A 26,633-nucleotide genomic window follows, 5' to 3' on the forward strand; every position below is an offset into this window, starting at 1 on the left:
GATAAAAATAACTAACTCCAAAACAGTAACTTACTGTTGAGGGCTATTTCTGACTTCTCGCGAATAGCCTTTTGCTTTATTTCTCAGTTGTCATCTTTTCTTAGACGTAGTTGCCATCACCTCTGTTGTTCTTCACTTCTTTGTCTCCGTTATCAAAGACAAGAAGTCATAGGAGTCAAAAAGTCAAATAAAAATCTGGAAGTGCACCGATGTGGCAGGAAAGCAAAACACTCCCTTTCTACTTCATTTTTACAACTTTAGCCCATAGGAGTCAAAAAGTCAAATAAAAATCTGGAAGTGCATCGATGGCAGGAAAGCAAAACACTCCCTTTCTACTTCATTTTACAACTTTAGCCCATCATCTTTTGTTTTCTTCTTCCTTTCTGTCTCTCTCTGTTTCCCGTTAATTTTTCTTTCAGCTTTCTTTTCTCCCACAAAGAGTCAATTATGGCTGCCCATCCATATCCGAACTGTGGGATTGTTCCACAAAAGATGATAATCCTCTTTTCCTTTTCATTGTTCCCGTTTCTTGGACTATTCTTCTCTTCGGTGGAAAAAAAGAAGTACAGAAGCAGCTGAATAGCTTTTAGAAACAGTGGCCAAGAAATGGGTTGTCCGCCTGCTTCCTCCAACAATTGGTCAACAATTTCAGGATTGGCTTCGCTAAATTGTGGCTGCTCATCGGATTTTTTCGTTAGTCATTATCCATTCCTTTTTATTCCCCAGCCATTCTTTTCCTCTTGCTTTGTCTCTTTTTTTCTGTTTGCTGTTCTTTACTTTCCCCCTCCTGTTGTTTCCAGATCAGTCGGTCAATCATTTCATGATTTTCTTCCCTAAATTATGGCTATCCATCCAATTTTTTTACTTCTGTGCTCTCTATCATATCCCAACCATGGGATTGTGGTTTGTCCTTTTGTATTCATTTTCATTTTTCGATTGAGAAATTATTGAGACTCAAAAGAAAAATCTCTGACAATTTATCAGTTTGCATCTTTATCCGCTCTGTTCATGATGGCTAATACCATTGCTAGGGATATAGGTTTGTCCTTTTCTTTTCCTTATTGTTGACCACTTGGCAAATTATCTAGAATGAAGGAAAGTTTGTGCCTTTATATTAGGAACAGAAATACTGGTCACAAAAAACTTCACGCTTCTTCAACCTTGTCATCTACAACTTTTTGTACTAAAGGTAACTACTACTCTTCTTTGTTTAATTTTTTTTCCCTACCAGTATTAAAGAGATTGGATAATCTGTCTACTTGTTATTTTGGTTGCCAAATTTCTTGAGGGTGTTAATTGCACTTTGAAACAATTGGTGCAGAAAAACTTCTAATTAAGCGTCCACAGATTTCCAGTATGTAGTTGCTTCAATTTCAGGTCACTCTCTTCAGTCCTTCAGTTTCTTGTTTTTTCTTTTCCTGTTAATAATATGTACAACTGATTTTGAAGGAAGGGTTGTCACCACTTTCTGAATAGAGATAACCAAGCTAAAACAAGTTAAATTCTCAGTCTGAAGTGTAAGCTGAGAATAAAAGATAAAAAGTCTTACACATTAAGGTTTTGCCCCATGTTGAAGGTATTATGCACAAAAGTTAGGTAGGCGATAGAAGAAACAAAATTTAAAACTGATAATCCTAATATTGAGTTTCTAGGATTTGTTGTAGCTGGCTTAGAGGTGTGGTATATTAATTTCTCAAAACTATTTCTAAAGGCAACGTTCCTGGTTCCACAGAACTCTCAAATCTTAAAACCACAACATGTTGGCTGATCTATTAATATTCACGTATTCTGGATACAGTTAGTGATGCATAATCGATTCTATGAATACTATTACACCCAATTAAAGATTATAGAATCTATGGCAGTTTCTCTAAATCCGAGTATCTATAAAGCTGGAACATTAAAAAAAACACGAGGTTTCCTTGATGAAATATGTTTCTTGATGAACTTTGAACCATACAACCTGATATTTGCATGAAAAAATGCGCAGACCTAATGAAGCCAGATTGTCTGGTAAGCAACAGAAGTGTGTTGTTTCATGGCTTAAAATGACTGTAGTTTTTGGGTTGTAAGTTCATTTGGTTTCACTTATTGACTGAATATGGCTGAAAATGATTGTACCTCTGCAATCTTTCCTACTAAAACTAATCACGCCTTTCTTTTTGTCTAATTTTTTCCTCTGTCAGTATTACACTTATTAGATAGTTTGTATAGTTTTACGTTGACTGATAGGATTCTTCTGCATGCTATTTAGATTGCCAACTCTGTTCAGCGGTTTAGTTGCGGTATTCCTCTGTCAACAACTTTTTCCCCAAATTTTGGCTGGTCTTTTGATTCACAAAGATCGTATTCTATCTCATCTCTCAATCATGTGATTATTGCAAAAAAGACATTTTTGCAGATTTGATCTATTTTCCAGTTATGATGACAGATAGGCTTCTTAGCAATTTAGGTCTTTACGTTTTAGGGAAATCTGGAATCAGAAAGGGAACATACATATTTATCACTCCTTATTTTGTCTTGCAATCTGAGCTCTTACTATTGGAAGGAAATAGGAGCAGCAAAAAATCCCACCTTGCTCTTCGCTGCTTTTTCTCTGATGCCTTCTTGGGTAAGACAGATTTTTTCTTTACTTTTTGTTAATTTCTTTACATAACAAATACCAATAGTAGATAAATAAAGAAACTAATGTATACACATTATTGATCATAGTCTCTTTTTGGATTTTATCTTCGTTGACAAGGTTTGTTTCATTTTTTTAAGTTTTTGATTAGATGTTCTTCATTTTGTTATTTCTTTTTCTCATCTTTTTTATTAAATGATGTTCTGATGTTTGAGTTTTTTTTTTGGTTGGTGGTGTTTGTTTTGGTTGCAAGCAAATACAGATGTTCAAACAAGTCAAGTATGTGAAATCTCATAGACTAATGACTATCAAGCGTTTGATGAAATGTCTATATGAAACTTGGGATAATTAGTAGAGAAAACGTGGAGAGAAAGATTACACAGGTAAATTCTATTTTGCTCTATATCCTTTTTTTTTCTATGGCCAATTCTTTTTGTGTTTTCTAGGGCACTTTATCTTTCCTTTTCGACCTTTTTTGGTTCTGATCTTGATCTCATGTTGCTCATTCTATGTTGACGTTCGCTATATTTTTGCTAGTGATAGATGTCATATGGAAGTTTAATTTTGATCTTTCAGTTTGATTTTTGAAAAATTTTGTTCATTCTTTCAACCTTTATATGCCTTTCAAGTTCAATTTGGTCCATGTATACTTTCAACTCTTCATCTTTTCGTTACTTTTCCAGAATCTTTTTTGTGGCTGAGCTAAGATTTCTTAAAAATGACTTTGATGTCTATGCCTTTTGAGGAACATGATTACATAGGCTTATCAGAGGTTCCTGCAATGGAAAGTTCTGAAAAGAATAATGCTCTGCCTTTGGGAGATAAATAAGAAAATAAAATGATGCATTGTCCTGCGTGCTATGGGAGGGGTCTAATTGCTCAGAGATGGGTTTGATACAATGTAAAGTTGTATTCCATACTCTGACTTTGTTGTATCTGTAGGGAGAGTTCATACCATAAACTGAAAGTTACACACTTCATAGTTTAGCTATGTTAGGCCCATCTTGATCGTTAGCAGCTTTCTCTCTGCAATTATTGTTATCGGATATAAGACTTTCTATGTAGCTGATAGCTTGTCAAAAAATCTCCATGCAGATGCTTAAAATGTAATGGGATGTGTATGGTGCCTTGAGTAACTTGTGGTTCTTGTGGGCCTATCAAATGTGTGACGTGCATGGGTGGTGGTTCTCTTTTGACTCACAAAGTGGGTATTATCAGATGGTATGGCCTATGTTGTTTTGCACAATATATTTGGCATGCCATATCTCTTATAGATTTTAGGACATAACTAAAAGAACATTTTGGATTTAGTTTAAAAGAACATAACTAAATGAACTTGTTATCATGATAGGTAAATTGATTTTGAATCTAGCCTGAAGCATTTTGGGGAAAAAATTGTTAAAATGCTAAAAGAACATAACTAAGTAAAAGTTGGGGTTCAGTTTGTCATTAAAAGTTGGTCCCTATGCACATTCCTCATAGGTAAGGGCCATTTAGTCCATGATCCATTGGACAGTCAGTTCAGGGCCAGATATTGAAGCAGTGCCATCTGATTTCTTTTGAATAATTTTATAACTACTTTTTCAGTTTGTTGGTTCATTCAAGAATGACAAGTATGTTGGTTCATTCAAGATCATTCAAGAATGGCAAGTCAAGTATTCACAGAATCTTCATTGGACAAACTTAAATGTGCTAGGCTTGAAACCCTCCTTTGAAGTAATTGTCATGGATGGCCAAGTACACCCTGTGGACATGCGTACTAGGTCACTTAAGCCTGCAACAACTTTGGCTTGTGATTTATGTGTTTGGATGCTATGTTGAGATCCCTACCAAAGCTAAAAGAACTTTAGTGAACCCGACCAGAAAATTTGAAATCACTCTGTCCACAAGATTTATTGTTTCGGTTTTGTTGTTTCTTGCATGGCATTCCTTCAAGTTATGCTGTTTGCCTATTTCAATCTGCCTCATAGTTGTGCCATGATGGAGAAATAAAGGAAAACATAATTGTTTTAAGTACCGATTATGCATTTTGTCTGTGTTTTTGGCTGTCCAGGAACACTTTCAACTCGGAAGTGAGCGCAACAAGTAGAGCTGCTACAGTTCCTGACGATGTTTTCCACAGAGTGCAAGACATCCAGTTGTGCAATACCCAAGCCTACCAATGCACTCCTGCTTTTTTTGCCGATTCATTCTTCCTCAACAAGTTTTCCTCTGAAGTAACTGCAGAAAGGGCTTCGGTCCCTCATACTGCAAGGGTTATAGTGAGAGACATATCATCTCTATTGTCCCAGTCACTCGTGTGACTATGGCCCATCATAATTGCTCTTTCAGTTTCTATATTATCAGAAACGGTAGAGAAGTTTATCTCAAGGACTATCCGGCTAGGTTCTGTTGGGGCCTGTGCCCATGCTTTGAGTGGTTGAAATCAGAAGTTGCTGTTGTTACTCCTGAGGTCCTTCACTTGCTAGATTGAAATGATTTCCAGAGGACAGATATTTTAGTTTTTGCTCAAAATTGGGAAGATAGAATCAGTTCAAACATGTTAATGGGTTATGCGTTGAGTGAATGAGATATTGTACGAATCAAGATTTTTTTGTGCTCATGCAAAAATAGAAGTTAAGCTGGTAACTACAACCAGAAATGCTAGCACATATAAAATGGTGCAAGTATTGCAATGAGTAAATGGTCCAATGAGGATGGTTTACATTCTGTATGTTGTCAACTATATTCTCTGCACAACAATTTCATCGTTAGACGTTCTATTCAACTTAAATGAATAATCATCTAATCAGATTAGTATTTTTTAAGGTTCCAAACGAGTAGTTTAATTTTTTATTTTTAAAATTTATGATATGCATCTCCATACATCTATATAGGAAAACCAAATACCTCTCCTGCATATTTAGCCCAACACATTGGGCATTGGCTGTGCGTTGCACAGCCGAAAAAGTTTCTAGTATATCTTACATATATATAAAAAGCTAAGACTTCTACTCCCAGGTTTAGCCACGTGGTAGGCTAAGGGAAGGGAGAAAAATTTTCTTCCGTTTATGCCCTGAGAATCTTGATTAGTTCTCTGAACAGTGTATCACTGTTGAGGTCATTTTTGTCTTTTCACATGAAATTACTATCTTGCCCAGATAAAAATAACTAACTCCAAAACAGTAACTTACTATTGAGGGCTATTTCTGACTTCTCGCGAATAGCCTTTTGCTTTATTTCTCAGTTGTCATCTTTTCTTAGACGTAGTTGCCATCACCTCTGTTGTTCTTCACTTCTTTGTCTCCGTTATCAAAGACAAGAAGTCATAGGAGTCAAAAAGTCAAATAAAAATCTGGAAGTGCACCGATGTGGCAGGAAAGCAAAACACTCCCTTTCTACTTCATTTTTACAACTTTAGCCCATAGGAGTCAAAAAGTCAAATAAAAATCTGGAAGTGCATCGATGGCAGGAAAGCAAAACACTCCCTTTCTACTTCATTTTACAACTTTAGCCCATCATCTTTTGTTTTCTTCTTCCTTTCTGTCTCTCTCTGTTTCCCGTTAATTTTTCTTTCAGCTTTCTTTTCTCCCACAAAGAGTCAATTATGGCTGCCCATCCATATCCGAACTGTGGGATTGTTCCACAAAAGATGATAATCCTCTTTTCCTTTTCATTGTTCCCGTTTCTTGGACTATTCTTCTCTTCGGTGGAAAAAAAGAAGTACAGAAGCAGCTGAATAGCTTTTAGAAACAGTGGCCAAGAAATGGGTTGTCCGCCTGCTTCCTCCAACAATTGGTCAACAATTTCAGGATTGGCTTCGCTAAATTGTGGCTGCTCATCGGATTTTTTCGTTAGTCATTATCCATTCCTTTTTATTCCCCAGCCATTCTTTTCCTCTTGCTTTGTCTCTTTTTTTCTGTTTGCTGTTCTTTACTTTCCCCCTCCTGTTGTTTCCAGATCAGTCGGTCAATCATTTCATGATTTTCTTCCCTAAATTATGGCTATCCATCCAATTTTTTTACTTCTGTGCTCTCTATCATATCCCAACCATGGGATTGTGGTTTGTCCTTTTGTATTCATTTTCATTTTTCGATTGAGAAATTATTGAGACTCAAAAGAAAAATCTCTGACAATTTATCAGTTTGCATCTTTATCCGCTCTGTTCATGATGGCTAATACCATTGCTAGGGATATAGGTTTGTCCTTTTCTTTTCCTTATTGTTGACCACTTGGCAAATTATCTAGAATGAAGGAAAGTTTGTGCCTTTATATTAGGAACAGAAATACTGGTCACAAAAAACTTCACGCTTCTTCAACCTTGTCATCTACAACTTTTTGTACTAAAGGTAACTACTACTCTTCTTTGTTTAATTTTTTTTCCCTACCAGTATTAAAGAGATTGGATAATCTGTCTACTTGTTATTTTGGTTGCCAAATTTCTTGAGGGTGTTAATTGCACTTTGAAACAATTGGTGCAGAAAAACTTCTAATTAAGCGTCCACAGATTTCCAGTATGTAGTTGCTTCAATTTCAGGTCACTCTCTTCAGTCCTTCAGTTTCTTGTTTTTTCTTTTCCTGTTAATAATATGTACAACTGATTTTGAAGGAAGGGTTGTCACCACTTTCTGAATAGAGATAACCAAGCTAAAACAAGTTAAATTCTCAGTCTGAAGTGTAAGCTGAGAATAAAAGATAAAAAGTCTTACACATTAAGGTTTTGCCCCATGTTGAAGGTATTATGCACAAAAGTTAGGTAGGCGATAGAAGAAACAAAATTTAAAACTGATAATCCTAATATTGAGTTTCTAGGATTTGTTGTAGCTGGCTTAGAGGTGTGGTATATTAATTTCTCAAAACTATTTCTAAAGGCAACGTTCCTGGTTCCACAGAACTCTCAAATCTTAAAACCACAACATGTTGGCTGATCTATTAATATTCACGTATTCTGGATACAGTTAGTGATGCATAATCGATTCTATGAATACTATTACACCCAATTAAAGATTATAGAATCTATGGCAGTTTCTCTAAATCCGAGTATCTATAAAGCTGGAACATTAAAAAAAACACGAGGTTTCCTTGATGAAATATGTTTCTTGATGAACTTTGAACCATACAACCTGATATTTGCATGAAAAAATGCGCAGACCTAATGAAGCCAGATTGTCTGGTAAGCAACAGAAGTGTGTTGTTTCATGGCTTAAAATGACTGTAGTTTTTGGGTTGTAAGTTCATTTGGTTTCACTTATTGACTGAATATGGCTGAAAATGATTGTACCTCTGCAATCTTTCCTACTAAAACTAATCACGCCTTTCTTTTTGTCTAATTTTTTCCTCTGTCAGTATTACACTTATTAGATAGTTTGTATAGTTTTACGTTGACTGATAGGATTCTTCTGCATGCTATTTAGATTGCCAACTCTGTTCAGCGGTTTAGTTGCGGTATTCCTCTGTCAACAACTTTTTCCCCAAATTTTGGCTGGTCTTTTGATTCACAAAGATCGTATTCTATCTCATCTCTCAATCATGTGATTATTGCAAAAAAGACATTTTTGCAGATTTGATCTATTTTCCAGTTATGATGACAGATAGGCTTCTTAGCAATTTAGGTCTTTACGTTTTAGGGAAATCTGGAATCAGAAAGGGAACATACATATTTATCACTCCTTATTTTGTCTTGCAATCTGAGCTCTTACTATTGGAAGGAAATAGGAGCAGCAAAAAATCCCACCTTGCTCTTCGCTGCTTTTTCTCTGATGCCTTCTTGGGTAAGACAGATTTTTTCTTTACTTTTTGTTAATTTCTTTACATAACAAATACCAATAGTAGATAAATAAAGAAACTAATGTATACACATTATTGATCATAGTCTCTTTTTGGATTTTATCTTCGTTGACAAGGTTTGTTTCATTTTTTTAAGTTTTTGATTAGATGTTCTTCATTTTGTTATTTCTTTTTCTCATCTTTTTTATTAAATGATGTTCTGATGTTTGAGTTTTTTTTTTGGTTGGTGGTGTTTGTTTTGGTTGCAAGCAAATACAGATGTTCAAACAAGTCAAGTATGTGAAATCTCATAGACTAATGACTATCAAGCGTTTGATGAAATGTCTATATGAAACTTGGGATAATTAGTAGAGAAAACGTGGAGAGAAAGATTACACAGGTAAATTCTATTTTGCTCTATATCCTTTTTTTTTCTATGGCCAATTCTTTTTGTGTTTTCTAGGGCACTTTATCTTTCCTTTTCGACCTTTTTTGGTTCTGATCTTGATCTCATGTTGCTCATTCTATGTTGACGTTCGCTATATTTTTGCTAGTGATAGATGTCATATGGAAGTTTAATTTTGATCTTTCAGTTTGATTTTTGAAAAATTTTGTTCATTCTTTCAACCTTTATATGCCTTTCAAGTTCAATTTGGTCCATGTATACTTTCAACTCTTCATCTTTTCGTTACTTTTCCAGAATCTTTTTTGTGGCTGAGCTAAGATTTCTTAAAAATGACTTTGATGTCTATGCCTTTTGAGGAACATGATTACATAGGCTTATCAGAGGTTCCTGCAATGGAAAGTTCTGAAAAGAATAATGCTCTGCCTTTGGGAGATAAATAAGAAAATAAAATGATGCATTGTCCTGCGTGCTATGGGAGGGGTCTAATTGCTCAGAGATGGGTTTGATACAATGTAAAGTTGTATTCCATACTCTGACTTTGTTGTATCTGTAGGGAGAGTTCATACCATAAACTGAAAGTTACACACTTCATAGTTTAGCTATGTTAGGCCCATCTTGATCGTTAGCAGCTTTCTCTCTGCAATTATTGTTATCGGATATAAGACTTTCTATGTAGCTGATAGCTTGTCAAAAAATCTCCATGCAGATGCTTAAAATGTAATGGGATGTGTATGGTGCCTTGAGTAACTTGTGGTTCTTGTGGGCCTATCAAATGTGTGACGTGCATGGGTGGTGGTTCTCTTTTGACTCACAAAGTGGGTATTATCAGATGGTATGGCCTATGTTGTTTTGCACAATATATTTGGCATGCCATATCTCTTATAGATTTTAGGACATAACTAAAAGAACATTTTGGATTTAGTTTAAAAGAACATAACTAAATGAACTTGTTATCATGATAGGTAAATTGATTTTGAATCTAGCCTGAAGCATTTTGGGGAAAAAATTGTTAAAATGCTAAAAGAACATAACTAAGTAAAAGTTGGGGTTCAGTTTGTCATTAAAAGTTGGTCCCTATGCACATTCCTCATAGGTAAGGGCCATTTAGTCCATGATCCATTGGACAGTCAGTTCAGGGCCAGATATTGAAGCAGTGCCATCTGATTTCTTTTGAATAATTTTATAACTACTTTTTCAGTTTGTTGGTTCATTCAAGAATGACAAGTATGTTGGTTCATTCAAGATCATTCAAGAATGGCAAGTCAAGTATTCACAGAATCTTCATTGGACAAACTTAAATGTGCTAGGCTTGAAACCCTCCTTTGAAGTAATTGTCATGGATGGCCAAGTACACCCTGTGGACATGCGTACTAGGTCACTTAAGCCTGCAACAACTTTGGCTTGTGATTTATGTGTTTGGATGCTATGTTGAGATCCCTACCAAAGCTAAAAGAACTTTAGTGAACCCGACCAGAAAATTTGAAATCACTCTGTCCACAAGATTTATTGTTTCGGTTTTGTTGTTTCTTGCATGGCATTCCTTCAAGTTATGCTGTTTGCCTATTTCAATCTGCCTCATAGTTGTGCCATGATGGAGAAATAAAGGAAAACATAATTGTTTTAAGTACCGATTATGCATTTTGTCTGTGTTTTTGGCTGTCCAGGAACACTTTCAACTCGGAAGTGAGCGCAACAAGTAGAGCTGCTACAGTTCCTGACGATGTTTTCCACAGAGTGCAAGACATCCAGTTGTGCAATACCCAAGCCTACCAATGCACTCCTGCTTTTTTTGCCGATTCATTCTTCCTCAACAAGTTTTCCTCTGAAGTAACTGCAGAAAGGGCTTCGGTCCCTCATACTGCAAGGGTTATAGTGAGAGACATATCATCTCTATTGTCCCAGTCACTCGTGTGACTATGGCCCATCATAATTGCTCTTTCAGTTTCTATATTATCAGAAACGGTAGAGAAGTTTATCTCAAGGACTATCCGGCTAGGTTCTGTTGGGGCCTGTGCCCATGCTTTGAGTGGTTGAAATCAGAAGTTGCTGTTGTTACTCCTGAGGTCCTTCACTTGCTAGATTGAAATGATTTCCAGAGGACAGATATTTTAGTTTTTGCTCAAAATTGGGAAGATAGAATCAGTTCAAACATGTTAATGGGTTATGCGTTGAGTGAATGAGATATTGTACGAATCAAGATTTTTTTGTGCTCATGCAAAAATAGAAGTTAAGCTGGTAACTACAACCAGAAATGCTAGCACATATAAAATGGTGCAAGTATTGCAATGAGTAAATGGTCCAATGAGGATGGTTTACATTCTGTATGTTGTCAACTATATTCTCTGCACAACAATTTCATCGTTAGACGTTCTATTCAACTTAAATGAATAATCATCTAATCAGATTAGTATTTTTTAAGGTTCCAAACGAGTAGTTTAATTTTTTATTTTTAAAATTTATGATATGCATCTCCATACATCTATATAGGAAAACCAAATACCTCTCCTGCATATTTAGCCCAACACATTGGGCATTGGCTGTGCGTTGCACAGCCGAAAAAGTTTCTAGTATATCTTACATATATATAAAAAGCTAAGACTTCTACTCCCAGGTTTAGCCACGTGGTAGGCTAAGGGAAGGGAGAAAAATTTTCTTCCGTTTATGCCCTGAGAATCTTGATTAGTTCTCTGAACAGTGTATCACTGTTGAGGTCATTTTTGTCTTTTCACATGAAATTACTATCTTGCCCAGATAAAAATAACTAACTCCAAAACAGTAACTTACTATTGAGGGCTATTTCTGACTTCTCGCGAATAGCCTTTTGCTTTATTTCTCAGTTGTCATCTTTTCTTAGACGTAGTTGCCATCACCTCTGTTGTTCTTCACTTCTTTGTCTCCGTTATCAAAGACAAGAAGTCATAGGAGTCAAAAAGTCAAATAAAAATCTGGAAGTGCACCGATGTGGCAGGAAAGCAAAACACTCCCTTTCTACTTCATTTTTACAACTTTAGCCCATAGGAGTCAAAAAGTCAAATAAAAATCTGGAAGTGCATCGATGGCAGGAAAGCAAAACACTCCCTTTCTACTTCATTTTACAACTTTAGCCCATCATCTTTTGTTTTCTTCTTCCTTTCTGTCTCTCTCTGTTTCCCGTTAATTTTTCTTTCAGCTTTCTTTTCTCCCACAAAGAGTCAATTATGGCTGCCCATCCATATCCGAACTGTGGGATTGTTCCACAAAAGATGATAATCCTCTTTTCCTTTTCATTGTTCCCGTTTCTTGGACTATTCTTCTCTTCGGTGGAAAAAAAGAAGTACAGAAGCAGCTGAATAGCTTTTAGAAACAGTGGCCAAGAAATGGGTTGTCCGCCTGCTTCCTCCAACAATTGGTCAACAATTTCAGGATTGGCTTCGCTAAATTGTGGCTGCTCATCGGATTTTTTCGTTAGTCATTATCCATTCCTTTTTATTCCCCAGCCATTCTTTTCCTCTTGCTTTGTCTCTTTTTTTCTGTTTGCTGTTCTTTACTTTCCCCCTCCTGTTGTTTCCAGATCAGTCGGTCAATCATTTCATGATTTTCTTCCCTAAATTATGGCTATCCATCCAATTTTTTTACTTCTGTGCTCTCTATCATATCCCAACCATGGGATTGTGGTTTGTCCTTTTGTATTCATTTTCATTTTTCGATTGAGAAATTATTGAGACTCAAAAGAAAAATCTCTGACAATTTATCAGTTTGCATCTTTATCCGCTCTGTTCATGATGGCTAATACCATTGCTAGGGATATAGGTTTGTCCTTTTCTTTTCCTTATTGTTGACCACTTGGCAAATTATCTAGAATGAAGGAAAGTTTGTGCCTTTATATTAGGAACAGAAATACTGGTCACAAAAAACTTCACGCTTCTTCAACCTTGTCATCTACAACTTTTTGTACTAAAGGTAACTACTACTCTTCTTTGTTTAATTTTTTTTCCCTACCAGTATTAAAGAGATTGGATAATCTGTCTACTTGTTATTTTGGTTGCCAAATTTCTTGAGGGTGTTAATTGCACTTTGAAACAATTGGTGCAGAAAAACTTCTAATTAAGCGTCCACAGATTTCCAGTATGTAGTTGCTTCAATTTCAGGTCACTCTCTTCAGTCCTTCAGTTTCTTGTTTTTTCTTTTCCTGTTAATAATATGTACAACTGATTTTGAAGGAAGGGTTGTCACCACTTTCTGAATAGAGATAACCAAGCTAAAACAAGTTAAATTCTCAGTCTGAAGTGTAAGCTGAGAATAAAAGATAAAAAGTCTTACACATTAAGGTTTTGCCCCATGTTGAAGGTATTATGCACAAAAGTTAGGTAGGCGATAGAAGAAACAAAATTTAAAACTGATAATCCTAATATTGAGTTTCTAGGATTTGTTGTAGCTGGCTTAGAGGTGTGGTATATTAATTTCTCAAAACTATTTCTAAAGGCAACGTTCCTGGTTCCACAGAACTCTCAAATCTTAAAACCACAACATGTTGGCTGATCTATTAATATTCACGTATTCTGGATACAGTTAGTGATGCATAATCGATTCTATGAATACTATTACACCCAATTAAAGATTATAGAATCTATGGCAGTTTCTCTAAATCCGAGTATCTATAAAGCTGGAACATTAAAAAAAACACGAGGTTTCCTTGATGAAATATGTTTCTTGATGAACTTTGAACCATACAACCTGATATTTGCATGAAAAAATGCGCAGACCTAATGAAGCCAGATTGTCTGGTAAGCAACAGAAGTGTGTTGTTTCATGGCTTAAAATGACTGTAGTTTTTGGGTTGTAAGTTCATTTGGTTTCACTTATTGACTGAATATGGCTGAAAATGATTGTACCTCTGCAATCTTTCCTACTAAAACTAATCACGCCTTTCTTTTTGTCTAATTTTTTCCTCTGTCAGTATTACACTTATTAGATAGTTTGTATAGTTTTACGTTGACTGATAGGATTCTTCTGCATGCTATTTAGATTGCCAACTCTGTTCAGCGGTTTAGTTGCGGTATTCCTCTGTCAACAACTTTTTCCCCAAATTTTGGCTGGTCTTTTGATTCACAAAGATCGTATTCTATCTCATCTCTCAATCATGTGATTATTGCAAAAAAGACATTTTTGCAGATTTGATCTATTTTCCAGTTATGATGACAGATAGGCTTCTTAGCAATTTAGGTCTTTACGTTTTAGGGAAATCTGGAATCAGAAAGGGAACATACATATTTATCACTCCTTATTTTGTCTTGCAATCTGAGCTCTTACTATTGGAAGGAAATAGGAGCAGCAAAAAATCCCACCTTGCTCTTCGCTGCTTTTTCTCTGATGCCTTCTTGGGTAAGACAGATTTTTTCTTTACTTTTTGTTAATTTCTTTACATAACAAATACCAATAGTAGATAAATAAAGAAACTAATGTATACACATTATTGATCATAGTCTCTTTTTGGATTTTATCTTCGTTGACAAGGTTTGTTTCATTTTTTTAAGTTTTTGATTAGATGTTCTTCATTTTGTTATTTCTTTTTCTCATCTTTTTTATTAAATGATGTTCTGATGTTTGAGTTTTTTTTTTGGTTGGTGGTGTTTGTTTTGGTTGCAAGCAAATACAGATGTTCAAACAAGTCAAGTATGTGAAATCTCATAGACTAATGACTATCAAGCGTTTGATGAAATGTCTATATGAAACTTGGGATAATTAGTAGAGAAAACGTGGAGAGAAAGATTACACAGGTAAATTCTATTTTGCTCTATATCCTTTTTTTTTCTATGGCCAATTCTTTTTGTGTTTTCTAGGGCACTTTATCTTTCCTTTTCGACCTTTTTTGGTTCTGATCTTGATCTCATGTTGCTCATTCTATGTTGACGTTCGCTATATTTTTGCTAGTGATAGATGTCATATGGAAGTTTAATTTTGATCTTTCAGTTTGATTTTTGAAAAATTTTGTTCATTCTTTCAACCTTTATATGCCTTTCAAGTTCAATTTGGTCCATGTATACTTTCAACTCTTCATCTTTTCGTTACTTTTCCAGAATCTTTTTTGTGGCTGAGCTAAGATTTCTTAAAAATGACTTTGATGTCTATGCCTTTTGAGGAACATGATTACATAGGCTTATCAGAGGTTCCTGCAATGGAAAGTTCTGAAAAGAATAATGCTCTGCCTTTGGGAGATAAATAAGAAAATAAAATGATGCATTGTCCTGCGTGCTATGGGAGGGGTCTAATTGCTCAGAGATGGGTTTGATACAATGTAAAGTTGTATTCCATACTCTGACTTTGTTGTATCTGTAGGGAGAGTTCATACCATAAACTGAAAGTTACACACTTCATAGTTTAGCTATGTTAGGCCCATCTTGATCGTTAGCAGCTTTCTCTCTGCAATTATTGTTATCGGATATAAGACTTTCTATGTAGCTGATAGCTTGTCAAAAAATCTCCATGCAGATGCTTAAAATGTAATGGGATGTGTATGGTGCCTTGAGTAACTTGTGGTTCTTGTGGGCCTATCAAATGTGTGACGTGCATGGGTGGTGGTTCTCTTTTGACTCACAAAGTGGGTATTATCAGATGGTATGGCCTATGTTGTTTTGCACAATATATTTGGCATGCCATATCTCTTATAGATTTTAGGACATAACTAAAAGAACATTTTGGATTTAGTTTAAAAGAACATAACTAAATGAACTTGTTATCATGATAGGTAAATTGATTTTGAATCTAGCCTGAAGCATTTTGGGGAAAAAATTGTTAAAATGCTAAAAGAACATAACTAAGTAAAAGTTGGGGTTCAGTTTGTCATTAAAAGTTGGTCCCTATGCACATTCCTCATAGGTAAGGGCCATTTAGTCCATGATCCATTGGACAGTCAGTTCAGGGCCAGATATTGAAGCAGTGCCATCTGATTTCTTTTGAATAATTTTATAACTACTTTTTCAGTTTGTTGGTTCATTCAAGAATGACAAGTATGTTGGTTCATTCAAGATCATTCAAGAATGGCAAGTCAAGTATTCACAGAATCTTCATTGGACAAACTTAAATGTGCTAGGCTTGAAACCCTCCTTTGAAGTAATTGTCATGGATGGCCAAGTACACCCTGTGGACATGCGTACTAGGTCACTTAAGCCTGCAACAACTTTGGCTTGTGATTTATGTGTTTGGATGCTATGTTGAGATCCCTACCAAAGCTAAAAGAACTTTAGTGAACCCGACCAGAAAATTTGAAATCACTCTGTCCACAAGATTTATTGTTTCGGTTTTGTTGTTTCTTGCATGGCATTCCTTCAAGTTATGCTGTTTGCCTATTTCAATCTGCCTCATAGTTGTGCCATGATGGAGAAATAAAGGAAAACATAATTGTTTTAAGTACCGATTATGCATTTTGTCTGTGTTTTTGGCTGTCCAGGAACACTTTCAACTCGGAAGTGAGCGCAACAAGTAGAGCTGCTACAGTTCCTGACGATGTTTTCCACAGAGTGCAAGACATCCAGTTGTGCAATACCCAAGCCTACCAATGCACTCCTGCTTTTTTTGCCGATTCATTCTTCCTCAACAAGTTTTCCTCTGAAGTAACTGCAGAAAGGGCTTCGGTCCCTCATACTGCAAGGGTTATAGTGAGAGACATATCATCTCTATTGTCCCAGTCACTCGTGTGACTATGGCCCATCATAATTGCTCTTTCAGTTTCTATATTATCAGAAACGGTAGAGAAGTTTATCTCAAGGACTATCCGGCTAGGTTCTGTTGGGGCCTGTGCCCATGCTTTGAGTGGTTGAAATCAGAAGTTGCTGTTGTTACTCCTGAGGTCCTTCACTTGCTAGATTGAAATGATTTCCAGAGGACAGATATTTTAGTTTTTGCTCAAAATTGGGAAGATAGAATCAGTTCAAACATGTTAATGGGTTATGCGTTGAGTGAATGAGATATTGTACGAATCAAGATTTTTTTGTGCTCATGCAAAAATAGAAGTTAAGCTGGTAACTACAACCAGAAATGCTAGCACATATAAAATGGTGCAAGTATTGCAATGAGTAAATGGTCCAATGAGGATGGTTTACATTCTGTATGTTGTCAACTATATTCTCTGCACAACAATTTCATCGTTAGACGTTCTATTCAACTTAAATGAATAATCATCTAATCAGATTAGTATTTTTTAAGGTTCCAAACGAGTAGTTTAATTTTTTATTTTTAAAATTTATGATATGCATCTCCATACATCTATATAGGAAAACCAAATACCTCTCCTGCATATTTAGCCCAACACATTGGGCATTGGCTGTGCGTTGCACAGCCGAAAAAGTTTCTAGTATATCTTACATATATATAAAAAGCTAAGACTTCTACTCCCAGGTTTAGCCACGTGGTAGGCTAAGGGAAGGGAGAAAAATTTTCTTCCGTTTATGCCCTGAGAATCTTGATTAGTTCTCTGAACAGTGTATCACTGTTGAGGTCATTTTTGTCTTTTCACATGAAATTACTATCTTGCCCAGATAAAAATAACTAACTCCAAAACAGTAACTTACTATTGAGGGCTATTTCTGACTTCTCGCGAATAGCCTTTTGCTTTATTTCTCAGTTGTCATCTTTTCTTAGACGTAGTTGCCATCACCTCTGTTGTTCTTCACTTCTTTGTCTCCGTTATCAAAGACAAGAAGTCATAGGAGTCAAAAAGTCAAATAAAAATCTGGAAGTGCACCGATGTGGCAGGAAAGCAAAACACTCCCTTTCTACTTCATTTTTACAACTTTAGCCCATAGGAGTCAAAAAGTCAAATAAAAATCTGGAAGTGCATCGATGGCAGGAAAGCAAAACACTCCCTTTCTACTTCATTTTACAACTTTAGCCCATCATCTTTTGTTTTCTTCTTCCTTTCTGTCTCTCTCTGTTTCCCGTTAATTTTTCTTTCAGCTTTCTTTTCTCCCACAAAGAGTCAATTATGGCTGCCCATCCATATCCGAACTGTGGGATTGTTCCACAAAAGATGATAATCCTCTTTTCCTTTTCATTGTTCCCGTTTCTTGGACTATTCTTCTCTTCGGTGGAAAAAAAGAAGTACAGAAGCAGCTGAATAGCTTTTAGAAACAGTGGCCAAGAAATGGGTTGTCCGCCTGCTTCCTCCAACAATTGGTCAACAATTTCAGGATTGGCTTCGCTAAATTGTGGCTGCTCATCGGATTTTTTCGTTAGTCATTATCCATTCCTTTTTATTCCCCAGCCATTCTTTTCCTCTTGCTTTGTCTCTTTTTTTCTGTTTGCTGTTCTTTACTTTCCCCCTCCTGTTGTTTCCAGATCAGTCGGTCAATCATTTCATGATTTTCTTCCCTAAATTATGGCTATCCATCCAATTTTTTTACTTCTGTGCTCTCTATCATATCCCAACCATGGGATTGTGGTTTGTCCTTTTGTATTCATTTTCATTTTTCGATTGAGAAATTATTGAGACTCAAAAGAAAAATCTCTGACAATTTATCAGTTTGCATCTTTATCCGCTCTGTTCATGATGGCTAATACCATTGCTAGGGATATAGGTTTGTCCTTTTCTTTTCCTTATTGTTGACCACTTGGCAAATTATCTAGAATGAAGGAAAGTTTGTGCCTTTATATTAGGAACAGAAATACTGGTCACAAAAAACTTCACGCTTCTTCAACCTTGTCATCTACAACTTTTTGTACTAAAGGTAACTACTACTCTTCTTTGTTTAATTTTTTTTCCCTACCAGTATTAAAGAGATTGGATAATCTGTCTACTTGTTATTTTGGTTGCCAAATTTCTTGAGGGTGTTAATTGCACTTTGAAACAATTGGTGCAGAAAAACTTCTAATTAAGCGTCCACAGATTTCCAGTATGTAGTTGCTTCAATTTCAGGTCACTCTCTTCAGTCCTTCAGTTTCTTGTTTTTTCTTTTCCTGTTAATAATATGTACAACTGATTTTGAAGGAAGGGTTGTCACCACTTTCTGAATAGAGATAACCAAGCTAAAACAAGTTAAATTCTCAGTCTGAAGTGTAAGCTGAGAATAAAAGATAAAAAGTCTTACACATTAAGGTTTTGCCCCATGTTGAAGGTATTATGCACAAAAGTTAGGTAGGCGATAGAAGAAACAAAATTTAAAACTGATAATCCTAATATTGAGTTTCTAGGATTTGTTGTAGCTGGCTTAGAGGTGTGGTATATTAATTTCTCAAAACTATTTCTAAAGGCAACGTTCCTGGTTCCACAGAACTCTCAAATCTTAAAACCACAACATGTTGGCTGATCTATTAATATTCACGTATTCTGGATACAGTTAGTGATGCATAATCGATTCTATGAATACTATTACACCCAATTAAAGATTATAGAATCTATGGCAGTTTCTCTAAATCCGAGTATCTATAAAGCTGGAACATTAAAAAAAACACGAGGTTTCCTTGATGAAATATGTTTCTTGATGAACTTTGAACCATACAACCTGATATTTGCATGAAAAAATGCGCAGACCTAATGAAGCCAGATTGTCTGGTAAGCAACAGAAGTGTGTTGTTTCATGGCTTAAAATGACTGTAGTTTTTGGGTTGTAAGTTCATTTGGTTTCACTTATTGACTGAATATGGCTGAAAATGATTGTACCTCTGCAATCTTTCCTACTAAAACTAATCACGCCTTTCTTTTTGTCTAATTTTTTCCTCTGTCAGTATTACACTTATTAGATAGTTTGTATAGTTTTACGTTGACTGATAGGATTCTTCTGCATGCTATTTAGATTGCCAACTCTGTTCAGCGGTTTAGTTGCGGTATTCCTCTGTCAACAACTTTTTCCCCAAATTTTGGCTGGTCTTTTGATTCACAAAGATCGTATTCTATCTCATCTCTCAATCATGTGATTATTGCAAAAAAGACATTTTTGCAGATTTGATCTATTTTCCAGTTATGATGACAGATAGGCTTCTTAGCAATTTAGGTCTTTACGTTTTAGGGAAATCTGGAATCAGAAAGGGAACATACATATTTATCACTCCTTATTTTGTCTTGCAATCTGAGCTCTTACTATTGGAAGGAAATAGGAGCAGCAAAAAATCCCACCTTGCTCTTCGCTGCTTTTTCTCTGATGCCTTCTTGGGTAAGACAGATTTTTTCTTTACTTTTTGTTAATTTCTTTACATAACAAATACCAATAGTAGATAAATAAAGAAACTAATGTATACACATTATTGATCATAGTCTCTTTTTGGATTTTATCTTCGTTGACAAGGTTTGTTTCATTTTTTTAAGTTTTTGATTAGATGTTCTTCATTTTGTTATTTCTTTTTCTCATCTTTTTTATTAAATGATGTTCTGATGTTTGAGTTTTTTTTTTGGTTGGTGGTGTTTGTTTTGGTTGCAAGCAAATACAGATGTTCAAACAAGTCAAGTATGTGAAATCTCATAGACTAATGACTATCAAGCGTTTGATGAAATGTCTATATGAAACTTGGGATAATTAGTAGAGAAAACGTGGAGAGAAAGATTACACAGGTAAATTCTATTTTGCTCTATATCCTTTTTTTTTCTATGGCCAATTCTTTTTGTGTTTTCTAGGGCACTTTATCTTTCCTTTTCGACCTTTTTTGGTTCTGATCTTGATCTCATGTTGCTCATTCTATGTTGACGTTCGCTATATTTTTGCTAGTGATAGATGTCATATGGAAGTTTAATTTTGATCTTTCAGTTTGATTTTTGAAAAATTTTGTTCATTCTTTCAACCTTTATATGCCTTTCAAGTTCAATTTGGTCCATGTATACTTTCAACTCTTCATCTTTTCGTTACTTTTCCAGAATCTTTTTTGTGGCTGAGCTAAGATTTCTTAAAAATGACTTTGATGTCTATGCCTTTTGAGGAACATGATTACATAGGCTTATCAGAGGTTCCTGCAATGGAAAGTTCTGAAAAGAATAATGCTCTGCCTTTGGGAGATAAATAAGAAAATAAAATGATGCATTGTCCTGCGTGCTATGGGAGGGGTCTAATTGCTCAGAGATGGGTTTGATACAATGTAAAGTTGTATTCCATACTCTGACTTTGTTGTATCTGTAGGGAGAGTTCATACCATAAACTGAAAGTTACACACTTCATAGTTTAGCTATGTTAGGCCCATCTTGATCGTTAGCAGCTTTCTCTCTGCAATTATTGTTATCGGATATAAGACTTTCTATGTAGCTGATAGCTTGTCAAAAAATCTCCATGCAGATGCTTAAAATGTAATGGGATGTGTATGGTGCCTTGAGTAACTTGTGGTTCTTGTGGGCCTATCAAATGTGTGACGTGCATGGGTGGTGGTTCTCTTTTGACTCACAAAGTGGGTATTATCAGATGGTATGGCCTATGTTGTTTTGCACAATATATTTGGCATGCCATATCTCTTATAGATTTTAGGACATAACTAAAAGAACATTTTGGATTTAGTTTAAAAGAACATAACTAAATGAACTTGTTATCATGATAGGTAAATTGATTTTGAATCTAGCCTGAAGCATTTTGGGGAAAAAATTGTTAAAATGCTAAAAGAACATAACTAAGTAAAAGTTGGGGTTCAGTTTGTCATTAAAAGTTGGTCCCTATGCACATTCCTCATAGGTAAGGGCCATTTAGTCCATGATCCATTGGACAGTCAGTTCAGGGCCAGATATTGAAGCAGTGCCATCTGATTTCTTTTGAATAATTTTATAACTACTTTTTCAGTTTGTTGGTTCATTCAAGAATGACAAGTATGTTGGTTCATTCAAGATCATTCAAGAATGGCAAGTCAAGTATTCACAGAATCTTCATTGGACAAACTTAAATGTGCTAGGCTTGAAACCCTCCTTTGAAGTAATTGTCATGGATGGCCAAGTACACCCTGTGGACATGCGTACTAGGTCACTTAAGCCTGCAACAACTTTGGCTTGTGATTTATGTGTTTGGATGCTATGTTGAGATCCCTACCAAAGCTAAAAGAACTTTAGTGAACCCGACCAGAAAATTTGAAATCACTCTGTCCACAAGATTTATTGTTTCGGTTTTGTTGTTTCTTGCATGGCATTCCTTCAAGTTATGCTGTTTGCCTATTTCAATCTGCCTCATAGTTGTGCCATGATGGAGAAATAAAGGAAAACATAATTGTTTTAAGTACCGATTATGCATTTTGTCTGTGTTTTTGGCTGTCCAGGAACACTTTCAACTCGGAAGTGAGCGCAACAAGTAGAGCTGCTACAGTTCCTGACGATGTTTTCCACAGAGTGCAAGACATCCAGTTGTGCAATACCCAAGCCTACCAATGCACTCCTGCTTTTTTTGCCGATTCATTCTTCCTCAACAAGTTTTCCTCTGAAGTAACTGCAGAAAGGGCTTCGGTCCCTCATACTGCAAGGGTTATAGTGAGAGACATATCATCTCTATTGTCCCAGTCACTCGTGTGACTATGGCCCATCATAATTGCTCTTTCAGTTTCTATATTATCAGAAACGGTAGAGAAGTTTATCTCAAGGACTATCCGGCTAGGTTCTGTTGGGGCCTGTGCCCATGCTTTGAGTGGTTGAAATCAGAAGTTGCTGTTGTTACTCCTGAGGTCCTTCACTTGCTAGATTGAAATGATTTCCAGAGGACAGATATTTTAGTTTTTGCTCAAAATTGGGAAGATAGAATCAGTTCAAACATGTTAATGGGTTATGCGTTGAGTGAATGAGATATTGTACGAATCAAGATTTTTTTGTGCTCATGCAAAAATAGAAGTTAAGCTGGTAACTACAACCAGAAATGCTAGCACATATAAAATGGTGCAAGTATTGCAATGAGTAAATGGTCCAATGAGGATGGTTTACATTCTGTATGTTGTCAACTATATTCTCTGCACAACAATTTCATCGTTAGACGTTCTATTCAACTTAAATGAATAATCATCTAATCAGATTAGTATTTTTTAAGGTTCCAAACGAGTAGTTTAATTTTTTATTTTTAAAATTTATGATATGCATCTCCATACATCTATATAGGAAAACCAAATACCTCTCCTGCATATTTAGCCCAACACATTGGGCAACGCACAGCCGAAAAAGTTTCTAGTATATATACACACTGATAATCAATTAGTCTCTTTCCAAATCATTTATGAAATGATAATATCCCAACCTCTTAATCCTAAGTCCTTTAAACTAACTAACTATATATATATATATATATATATATATATATATATATATGTATTTTGCTCTTCACCACAACTGTGTGATATTGCAGGGGATGGATTTTCATATTTTCATGTTATTTGAGCAGGCATGCTCCATATAAACTACAAGCTATTGAAGGCTTTTTGTCCTTTGAGAATCATTTCACTTTTTTTTCATTATCTTTGTCAAATTTATCTTGTAGCTCTTATTCATTTGCACGGCCTTGTATTCTGTTAACTTTACTAACGGTATCATCAATTAGACTTAAGTGAGACACATTTGAGAGATTAGCATGTAACATGTCCAAAATTAAAATTTCAAGTGTAAAATGAAAACGGTGCACAAGTTCGAGGATACAAAATGAAATTGATCTTGAATTTAAGGCACGTCACATTCTTGCCTAACTTTCCAAGCTATGATGTTATTTTTGGTCAATTTTTTGCTTGTTCATTTTTTTTGGATTCATTGAATGTAATGTTTTGATATAACCAAAAACAGAAGAAATGAAAAGCATACAAAAAATCTTCTACCTGCCGCACAACCCATGGAGGTTTATGGACCTGTAGATAATTACATCATAAATTGTGTTGTCAATTAGATGTAAATCCTATCCTACCCTAATTCTAATCCTTTTTTTTTTTTTTGAAAAAACCCTAATGCTAATCTTAATGCTAATCCTTCTATCCTATTCTACCCTTAAGACCTAAAAAGGGAGAGTTCAAGTTATAGGAACCGTGCCTACTGGTCCCTTGTCAACACCGCTGGTTGGTGGGCTATATGTAATTTTAGTTAGGCTTCCGGTAAAGAGATGCATATTTTGCTGGGATAATTTCAGAAACCTTCCCTGAGGTTTCTAACAATTTCACTGAGCTCTTCCAAAATTTGAAAAATTACACATACCTTCCTTAATTTAATAGTTTTAGTAATAAAATCTTAAAATAATATTGAGTTGGTCAAATTTTTAAATAAATACCCAAAAATGCCCTTGTGTAATGAGTTTTTATTTACTTTTCGATACAATTATAAGATTATCTAGTATAATTATAAGAAAATGTGTCAAAATTTTCATGTCAATACCTACTATTTGATAAACAACTATAATAATAATTTTATCATTATGATAGAATACTTTTGATAGTATTTTATTATGAATTTAAATTTATAAGATAGAAAAGAAAATGTTGAAATAATTCATTTAGAGTTTATGATTTTTTGAATAGTGAGATTATCATAATTTAGTAGTAATTTTGAGCCATTTTCTTTTGATTTATTGTTAATTTTAATACCAAAAAATAGAAAACAAATATCAACAAAAAAATTGAATTGCATATAAAGCTAATTCATTAAAAATCACTAGTTTGATTGGTTACAATAGAAACTAGGGATAATAGTGATAGTTATATAGTTTTATTGGTAAAAAATTAAAAAAAGGAATAAGAAGAAAAAAAGAATAAAAAATTATTTTTAAAAGTCATTCTAAGTATAAACATATCAGGAATTTCATTAAATATTTAAGCGTAGTATTATCATTTTAAATAACGAAGGAGGTATGTATAATTTTTAAAACCTTGAGGGAGCTAAATGAAATTATTAAAAACCTCAAGCAAGGTTTCTGAAATTATCCCTATTTTGCTTCTGGACCTGGTAGCAAATGGTGGCGCGGACCAACTAAAGTGGTGAATAAACTATGAATGATTGTTACCTAAGATACCAAATACGTCACCTATGAATGATTGTTATGCTTTAGTAATAACTGTTTGTGAAATTTCTCTTTTCCATTTGTTGTCCGAAATCTCATGCGATTCGATGTTTACTGTTTCGTGTATAAACCAATGATGAGATATTATAGGAATATTCATAAATAGAACCCAGGTTAACTAAATTCTCGAAGTTTTAAAGAATCAAACTTTTCAATATTTCGTGTATAAACCGATGATATTAAAAATGGTTCACTTGACTCATTAAAAGATATAACAATTGATTGAGTAAATTTTTGGTGAGATCCGTGGGGCCCAATGGGTACTCCAGCATTTTTCAAAAATTTCCATCAATTAGTGGGTATGAATGAGATTAGCCATGTTTCAAGATCAACATCAAAATTAGAATACCCATCTTCTCCAAAAACAAACCCTTTACGCATGGGTAGCTTATTAAGACTTGCGACAGATTGCCAAATCTAATATCCATTAAATAAATGTATTAAAATGAGTCAACCCATTTATACCCATTGTATTTAAGGGGGTATGATTATACTCAATTACCTCTTTATGACTCATTTGAAATTTTACTTGTTCTTTTTTTTTCGAATGTTGTTGATAAGAAATAATGACATTTTATTGTTATTGAATTGATGAGAAATCAAACTTATTCACTTCACATCTATCAAAAATTAAATTTAAATGTAAAATTATTTTTAAATGAGTATAAATGGATAATACAAGTCAACCCATTACTCACCAATTAAAAGAATTTAATTAAGTTACACATTTAAACTCATTTAAAGTTCATTGCATACCTAAACCCATTTATTAATGGGTGAATGTAGACAGATGAAAATAGTTGGATTGTAATTGATACCTATGATGATATCACGATGCTACCTTAACATGGATTTCTAATTTTAGTTTTTTGAAAAAATAAAATTTTATCAAAAAATTTTAGGGTTAATTAATATAGTTCTTATTCTCTATCGTTTGGAAAAAAAATTAATATAGTTCTTACATCTAAATAGCTTATTAGATATGAAATAGATGTACTTGCAAATTCTCGTTGTACACCTGTTTGAAGGATCTAATGTCTAATCAATACACAAGATAAAAATTTTTTGCCTTTAGTATTCACGTGGTCTCTATATCCGCACGTTCACAATCAGTTGCTTTAGGAACTAACTTTACAAATAGGGTTAAACGAACTAAACCCTCTCAACTTTACCTTTAGTTGCCCTTTGCTTCTCGGTCTAAACTCATTAAATATGTACTTTGTCCTAGATCTATTTGATGTTTTAAGTCAAAGGTGTTCTTACTATTTTATTTTGTTTCTTTTTTAATTTATTCATTCCCTTATTTTTTCTTTTCTATTTTTTCTTCTTTTACTTCTTTTACTTCTTTTACTTCTTTTACTTCTCCTATATTGCAATTTCTTATTGGTATTACTAATTTGTGTGCTTATTATAATATTGTAATTATCTTTTACTCATAACTTAATTCTCATTTTATATGTTTACACTGTTAGAAAATTCAAACAAACTATGTAGCATAAAAAACTAATATATGCCTGTCATAATCAAAAGCCTATTTAAAAACATATTAGCAAACGAGAAATTTAAATTACTTAATATTAAAAGTACTATCCCCAAATAATAAAGTGACTAATATATTTGTTTACTTTTTTTATATATAATTAGCAAATCATTATGTTATTACAATTCGAATTTGTTACTATTATTATTAAAAATTAATTTATTCTAGACTCTAGACGAATTGATTTAACTAATATATGAAATAGTTTATGCCTATAGATAACATATATTTTGTTATAGCATAGACTTTATGGTAATTAATACTTCTTATAATAAAAAGTTAAAAAGATAGAAATAAATAAAGAATAAGTTCTAAAAGACTAAAATTAATATATGGATAATAATAATAATAATAATAATAATAATAATAATAATA

The 26,633-nt window shown here is 34.4% G+C and overlaps 1 long non-coding RNA gene across 50 annotated transcripts; it reads left to right on the plus strand.

The window, feature by feature from the left end:
- The first annotated feature begins 329 nt into the window (after positions 1-329).
- On the plus strand, positions 330-22,618 carry LOC113732281 (uncharacterized). Of its 50 annotated transcripts, none has more exons than XR_011840611.1 (22): positions 330-1,039; positions 1,119-1,189; positions 1,322-2,611; positions 2,886-3,006; positions 3,719-3,844; positions 4,677-6,801; positions 6,881-6,951; positions 7,084-8,373; positions 8,648-8,768; positions 9,481-9,606; positions 10,439-12,563; positions 12,643-12,713; positions 12,846-14,135; positions 14,410-14,530; positions 15,243-15,368; positions 16,201-17,979; positions 18,405-18,475; positions 18,608-18,663; positions 19,541-19,897; positions 20,172-20,292; positions 21,005-21,130; positions 21,963-22,618. It is a non-coding gene; the product is annotated as an uncharacterized lncRNA (long non-coding RNA). The 50 variants fall into 50 exon arrangements; XR_011840622.1 differs by having other exon boundaries at positions 19,754-19,897; XR_011840614.1 differs by having other exon boundaries at positions 18,411-18,475.
- Positions 22,619-26,633: the final 4,015 nt, after the last annotated feature.

The sequence above is a fragment of the Coffea arabica genome, chromosome 2e (assembly GCF_036785885.1).
Source record: "Coffea arabica cultivar ET-39 chromosome 2e, Coffea Arabica ET-39 HiFi, whole genome shotgun sequence".
In the NCBI taxonomy this organism is placed as follows: domain Eukaryota; kingdom Viridiplantae; phylum Streptophyta; class Magnoliopsida; order Gentianales; family Rubiaceae; genus Coffea; species Coffea arabica.